At 36.2% G+C, this 6,094-nt stretch overlaps 2 long non-coding RNA genes across 2 annotated transcripts; both read right to left on the bottom strand.

The window, feature by feature from the left end:
- Window positions 1-1,269: 1,269 nt before the first annotated feature.
- LOC107092061 lies at window positions 1,270-2,240 on the bottom strand. Its single transcript, XR_001481561.1, has 3 exons — window positions 1,751-2,240; window positions 1,453-1,678; window positions 1,270-1,381 (listed from the first exon to the last, which is right to left on the bottom strand). It is a non-coding gene; the product is annotated as an uncharacterized LOC107092061 (long non-coding RNA).
- A 529-nt stretch (window positions 2,241-2,769) lies between these two features.
- Window positions 2,770-4,366, bottom strand: LOC107092060. The gene is made up of 4 exons (XR_001481560.1): window positions 4,305-4,366; window positions 4,119-4,209; window positions 3,191-3,299; window positions 2,770-3,062 (listed from the first exon to the last, which is right to left on the bottom strand). It is a non-coding gene; the product is annotated as an uncharacterized LOC107092060 (long non-coding RNA).
- Between the last annotated feature and the right edge of the window lie 1,728 nt (window positions 4,367-6,094).

Genomic DNA, 6,094 nt, shown 5'->3' with positions numbered 1-6,094 from the left:
CTGCACAGCTGTGACGGCTGAGTCCTGACACCAACAAGTGGAAAACCAACAATTTTTCACTGTTGGTCAACAGCAAAGAGGGAACATCAGGGAACATCAGTAAAGTAAAGTATTTATTGCTATAGATTGTTTTTTGGGAAATTGCAATAATACATTTACAGAACAGAAGGGGAGGGAAAATCCTCCTGAGGTACTTCATAATAATAAAAAAAACAAACATAGCAGAATGTAATAATTAATTTACATTTCCACAATATAAAAAAGAAAATAAAAAGCAGAAATATTTTCATTGTCCTTCATTATATATCATTGTCCAGCATTACAAGTCTGTTTTGAAAAAGGCATTTCCAAGGAAGGCAGACTTCTTTTAACACAAGTCTTTGAGCATGTAAATGTGTACAAATGTATCATTTTGTAAACAGGATCTTGCTCTTTATTTGTCAATTCAGAGGTTTCTCCTCTGCTTTTTGTTCTTAAGGTGATCTGTGATGCTGCTTGGTCTTCCTTATCAATTCTCCTCTGTGTCGGTTTAGCTGTGAAAAGTGAAGGAATTGCTTCCTAACAAATTAAAAAGAGGGAAATAAAACTTAAATTTAAAAAAAAACAACAACAACAACAACAACAAAAAAAACAAATATTGAGCAATAAACAAAACACTTTTTAAAAAATAGAAATCGACCAACAAATAAAACTCCTCTAACCTTTTCTCCAAGCTGAGGAGTATACTCTGCGCAGCTAAAGATACTGCTGTTACTCAGATTCCAGGTTCGATCTCTGGTTTTGTTCTTCTTGCTTAGACAAAATGATACGCTGTGAATTACAATCACAACATCAATCTTTAATACAATTTCTTGGTGCTAGTTTGTAAAATAAACAAGTATGGAGACAGTTTTATGACACTACATGCTTTTATGATTGCTCTCTACATTTTATTGCTCTCATGTTCACATCATTGCATTTTATGTTAAATGGTGTGGAAATATTTAATTTTAAAATCCTTTTCCCTGGCTATAAATGTAAATGTAAAAATGGTAAATTAAAACTGCAACGTATTCATCAATTATTGAAGGGGTAAAAATAAATCAGAAATCAATTAGCTTATATATGAAAATAATGTGATACATGATATTGTAACATAGCTTAATGACAGAGTAAACATTATCAACTGCTCAGCTGTAGCTCTTCAACCAAACAGCAAGCAGTGAATTAGATATAACTCACCTACAGAGGCAGACAGCTAATGCAGTGCAACATAAAAGCAACCCCAGGGCAGNACCACACTCGGCAACAGGGATCAGTTAACTGTTTATTGAGTTGAACCAGAGAAAATGGAAGCAATGGAGACGATGAGGGAACAACAGCACCGGGACCCATTCAACTTCTGAAAGGAAAGGTAGGTAATTAGACGGGAAAGACGATCAGGAGAAAATATACAGCGGAACGCGAGCTTACCACCGGACGTGGGGAGGACGGAGCGGACTCAGCGCAGATCGATGGAGTAGGTGGCAGGTGTCCGAGGGACCAGTTGGGCGTGGGTTAGAGGGTGGTCCGAACAGCTCTTACTTTCCTGTGATCCAAGGTAGCAGGAGAAACCAGACTCTAAGCACCTTGCTTGAAGCCAGGTGAAAAGGGAGGGTCTAGTGGAGACTCAGAACTAGGATTTGGCACAAGAGGAAACCTGGGGACCACAGAGGTAGAAATTAGGGATGGAAGTCAGCTCTCTGTCGAGAGACTGTGCCCTTAGGCGTACCGCTATGGTTAACACTCCGGCGTCCTCCTGCTGTCATATGCTGCTCTAATAGCGCGATCAGAGGCTGCTGAACCAGCCGTAGGTGGCCCACCTGTCAACTGCGGACACCTGCGGAGAAAGCAGAAGGGTGCAGAACCGGCAAAAACTGCACAGCTCTGTTGGCGGAGTCCTGAAACCAACAAGTGGAAACCAACTATTTTTCACTGTTGGTCAACAGCAAAGAGGGAACATCAGAAAGAGCTAAATATACATATTGTGAAATCAGGTAGGAATTAGCCAAGAGAAATGTCGTAAATTTAGCTCCACCATTATGAAGTCTCTTACACCTCTCAATTCTGTGGAATCCTCTCATCGCTGCTGTTCACACACTTTCTGTGAGTGTCAGCCTATCAATAACTTTATATAGCCTGGGGGATATTTCATCATGACATCAATAAATTGAAAAAACAAAACAGTAAATAAACATTCTCACACAAAAAAATCCCAATCAGGCTTTTTAGAGGCCACACCCTGTCCAACTGACCCTGTATATTTGGTATCAAGCCCCCTGCAAAGAGACTTCAGCATGTTACTTCAATTAGCTAATTCTCCCATTAACATTAAGCTGTTATGATGGATATAAATATGAAATATTTTTCTAAATAAAGAAATGGTAAAATTTCAGACCAACTAATAGCTTTAACTGGACCATAGTACCTATCATTGATAGGAAGCTGCAGCCCCATACCAGAAAAAGATGAAGCGATTACTGAATGAGAGAAGAACTTTCTCAGTATATATAAGCATAATAGGAAGAGAATTCCTTGTTTTACAGTGTAAAATGCTTTAAACGGACATATGCCCTCTGCTGGAAAAATAATTAAGCTCCCTCTTGACTAAAATTGTCAAGACTGCTGAACTTGAACTTTGAAGGAGTGTGAGTTGTAAAGTATTTATTGCTATAGATTGTTTTTTGGGAAATTGCAATAATACATTTACAGAACAGAAGGGGAGGGAAAATCCTCCTGAGGTACTTCATAATAATAAAAAAAAAAAAACATAGCAGAATGTAATAATTCATTTACATTTCCACAATATAAAAAAGAAAATCAAAAGCAGAAATATTTATATATAAATATATATAAAAGTCTTTGAGCTTGTAAATCTGTACAAATGTATCATTTTGTAAACTGGATCTTGCTCTTTATTTGTTATTTAATTCAGAGGTTTCTCTTCTGCTTTTTTTTCTTAAGGTGATTTGAGATGCCGCTTGATCTTCCTTACCAATTCTCTTCCGTGTTGGTTTAGCTTTGGAATGTGAAGGAATTGCTTCCTACCAAATATAAAAAGAGGGAAATAAAATTAAATTAAGAAAAAAACAAAAAAACAAACAAATATTGAGCAATAAATAAAACACTTTATTAAGAATACAAATTGACCAACAAATAAAACTCCCCTAACCTTTTCTCCAAGCTGAACAGTATACTCTGCGCAGCTAAAGATACTGCTGTTACTCAGATTCCAGGTTCGGTCTCTGGTTTTGTTCTTCTTGCTTAGACAAAATGATACGCTGTGAATTAGAATCAAAACATTACTCTTTAATGCAATTTCTTGGTGCTAGTTTGTAAAATAAACAAGTATGAGAACAGTGGTTTTAAATATATGGGAGCTTAGAAGTCATAGTTTGCTAAACTTGACTATTTTAAGAGGGAAATATTGTGTACACTGTGCCTTAGACTTAAGTCAACATTATCATGTGTCTAATATTATATTTACAATGATGCTGGCATGTTTTTACCCCTATGGTCTTTGATTAATGCAGCTCATTTTTATAACCATTTGTGTTCAAAGCTATGAAACATAATCAACAAAATAATATTTATGATGCTATTTATATGCAATAATTATTTTTATATTAATGATAGCAATACTATTGTTAATTATAATAATAATAATTGTAATGGTTAAATTCCAGTGCACTTTGAATGTGTAGAATTGGCACAAAATCACAACTAATGCAGAATAACAATCTATACGGGAATATTTTTCATGTTTTTTTTAATAACACTACAAGCTTTTATGATTGCTCTCTACATTTTATTGCTCTCATAGTCACATCATTGCATTTTATGTAAAGTGGTGTGGAAAGATTTAATTTTAAAATCCTTTTTCCTGGCTATAAATGTAAATTTAAAAATGGTAAATCAAAACTGCATCGCATTCATCAATTATTGAAGGGGTAAAAATAAATAAGAGATCAATTAACTTATATATGAAACTAATTTGACACACAATGTTGTAACATAACTGAATGTTATAGTAAACATTATCAACTGCTCAGCTGCAGCTCTTCATCCGAACAGCAAGCAGTAAATTAGATATAACTCACCTACAGAGGCAGACAGCTAATGCAGTGCAACATAAAAGCAACCCCAGGGCAGATGATAGTGTGAATGTAACGTACTGTGAGAAACTGATTTCTGGAAATAAACAAACAGATCATCAACACAGCTCATAGTTTAAACTAATCATCACAGTATCTATTGCAGAAGTGTTCGGTAACTGATCTATGTACCGTTTTGGGTCTCCGATACTGTTAAGTTCCATGTTATACTGTTAATGCCTTTTTGGTTAGTTATGCTGCATGTATAAAGTCCGGCATCATCATGCTGAACACAAATAATATTAAGAGTAGACGGCATGTTTGCTTCTATTCTCAGTCTGTTAGAGGAGAAATTTTAAAATGTTTGATTAAAGTAGAAGGAGTAAATAAAGAAAGGTCTGTCTTTGGTCCATAGGATAAACGTTGAGTCTAAGTTGGATATGTTGCAAATGAATATAACTGAATCTCCTCTTGATACCAGAACATCTCTGTGGTCTTTTATGGCAGGCACTGAAATGGAAGAAAACAAATAAACAAATTAAAGAACATTATAGTTTAACCATCATGCATCACAAACATAAATCTCAACTGTACCTGCAAAGACGCAGCGCGTATTGAGGAGCTGAATGAAGAGCAGAGCGGCTTGTTTCAGGCTGAACATGATGACCATCAGACAGTGAGAGACAGGCTGGAACATTATTGTCTGCTTTAAATGTTGCTGCAGAGGAGGTGGTGTAAAAAGGAAGTGGTTAGTTGCTGTTTGGTTGAAGTTAAAGTTGCATGTATTACCTTGCTGGGTTTGAGGAAAATAATTTTTTTAGTCACCTGCGCAAGTTCTTCAAATCAGAAATCCAGTCCTTAGATTTAGTTATATATAAATAAATTGTTAGTAGCATGTGTTTCTTTTAGAAAGAGATGCAGAGAACCTGAGAAGTAGGAATCTTGGCAAAAAGGTTCCATTATTGATAACTTAAGAGCAGTTCTGTGTTTGGGCTACAGGTGGAAATATTAGAAAACTCTGTCATGCCCCACTGACACTGGACTTTTTTAACTGTGTGTTAGCCATATGGCCTCCTCCTTTAGGCAGGGGCGGATTTAGGAAATTTGGGGCCCTAGGCAAAGACAGGCGGGGGGCCCTCTGAATTTAGAAGACTACACATAAAAACAGACCCATTATACAGATACAGAAACTTTATTAGAATAGACATACATTATTTGTTCTACGTTTTGTCTCTCTCTTCTTGTCCTTTTTATTGTTGTTTTCCTCTCTATGTTTTGTACTCAGCTTACTTTGTATGCTGTCTCAAAAGAACTGAAAGACCTTTTCAAAGCACTGAGCTCACTTAACGGATTGTTCCTTCCTGTGTTTCCAAAAAAGTGACGGCAAAAGTAAATAACATAGTCCTTCTTTTTGCTGTAGACAAGCCATGGTCTGCTTATTTGTTCTCCATTTTTCATTTGTATGAAATAATAGCTGCATGAATCATGACAGCGGGGGGATGGGGATGGCTTTACGCACTTTATGTTATAAGTGTTGTGATGGCATTTTAGCGAAAGGATTTTTTTCAAAACAATAATTAATGTGCATAAATACGAAATTGTTATATTAACAATACATGTAAACAGAGTTTATGGGGCCCCCACGAACTTGGGGCCATGGCAACTGCCTAGTATTGCCTAATTGTAAATACCCCCTTTGCTTTAGGTAACTGAAAATGCTTGACGCATTTTGAATTTGTCAAGTGAGACTTGGAAAAACTTTTATCTCACAGCTTTGAGTGTTTTTTTTAATTTACTGGTGCTATCTATATTTGATGTCAGCTGAAAGTAAACAGAACTGAAAAAGAGAGGGGAGGATGTGAAGGGACTGAAACCTGTGAAGGCAACAGCAAGAAATAATGCCTCCGGACATGGGCAGTGGGCTTTACCCCTGTGCCACTGTTTCAGTTCTCAAAAATGTAAATTGAACTGTTTCTAAATTT

This window comes from Cyprinodon variegatus, unplaced genomic scaffold, assembly GCF_000732505.1.
Source record: "Cyprinodon variegatus isolate N-32 unplaced genomic scaffold, C_variegatus-1.0 Scaffold364, whole genome shotgun sequence".
Classification (NCBI taxonomy): domain Eukaryota; kingdom Metazoa; phylum Chordata; class Actinopteri; order Cyprinodontiformes; family Cyprinodontidae; genus Cyprinodon; species Cyprinodon variegatus.
Note: the sequence above shows the minus strand (reverse complement) of the source record. Positions and strands in the feature narration are given on the sequence as shown.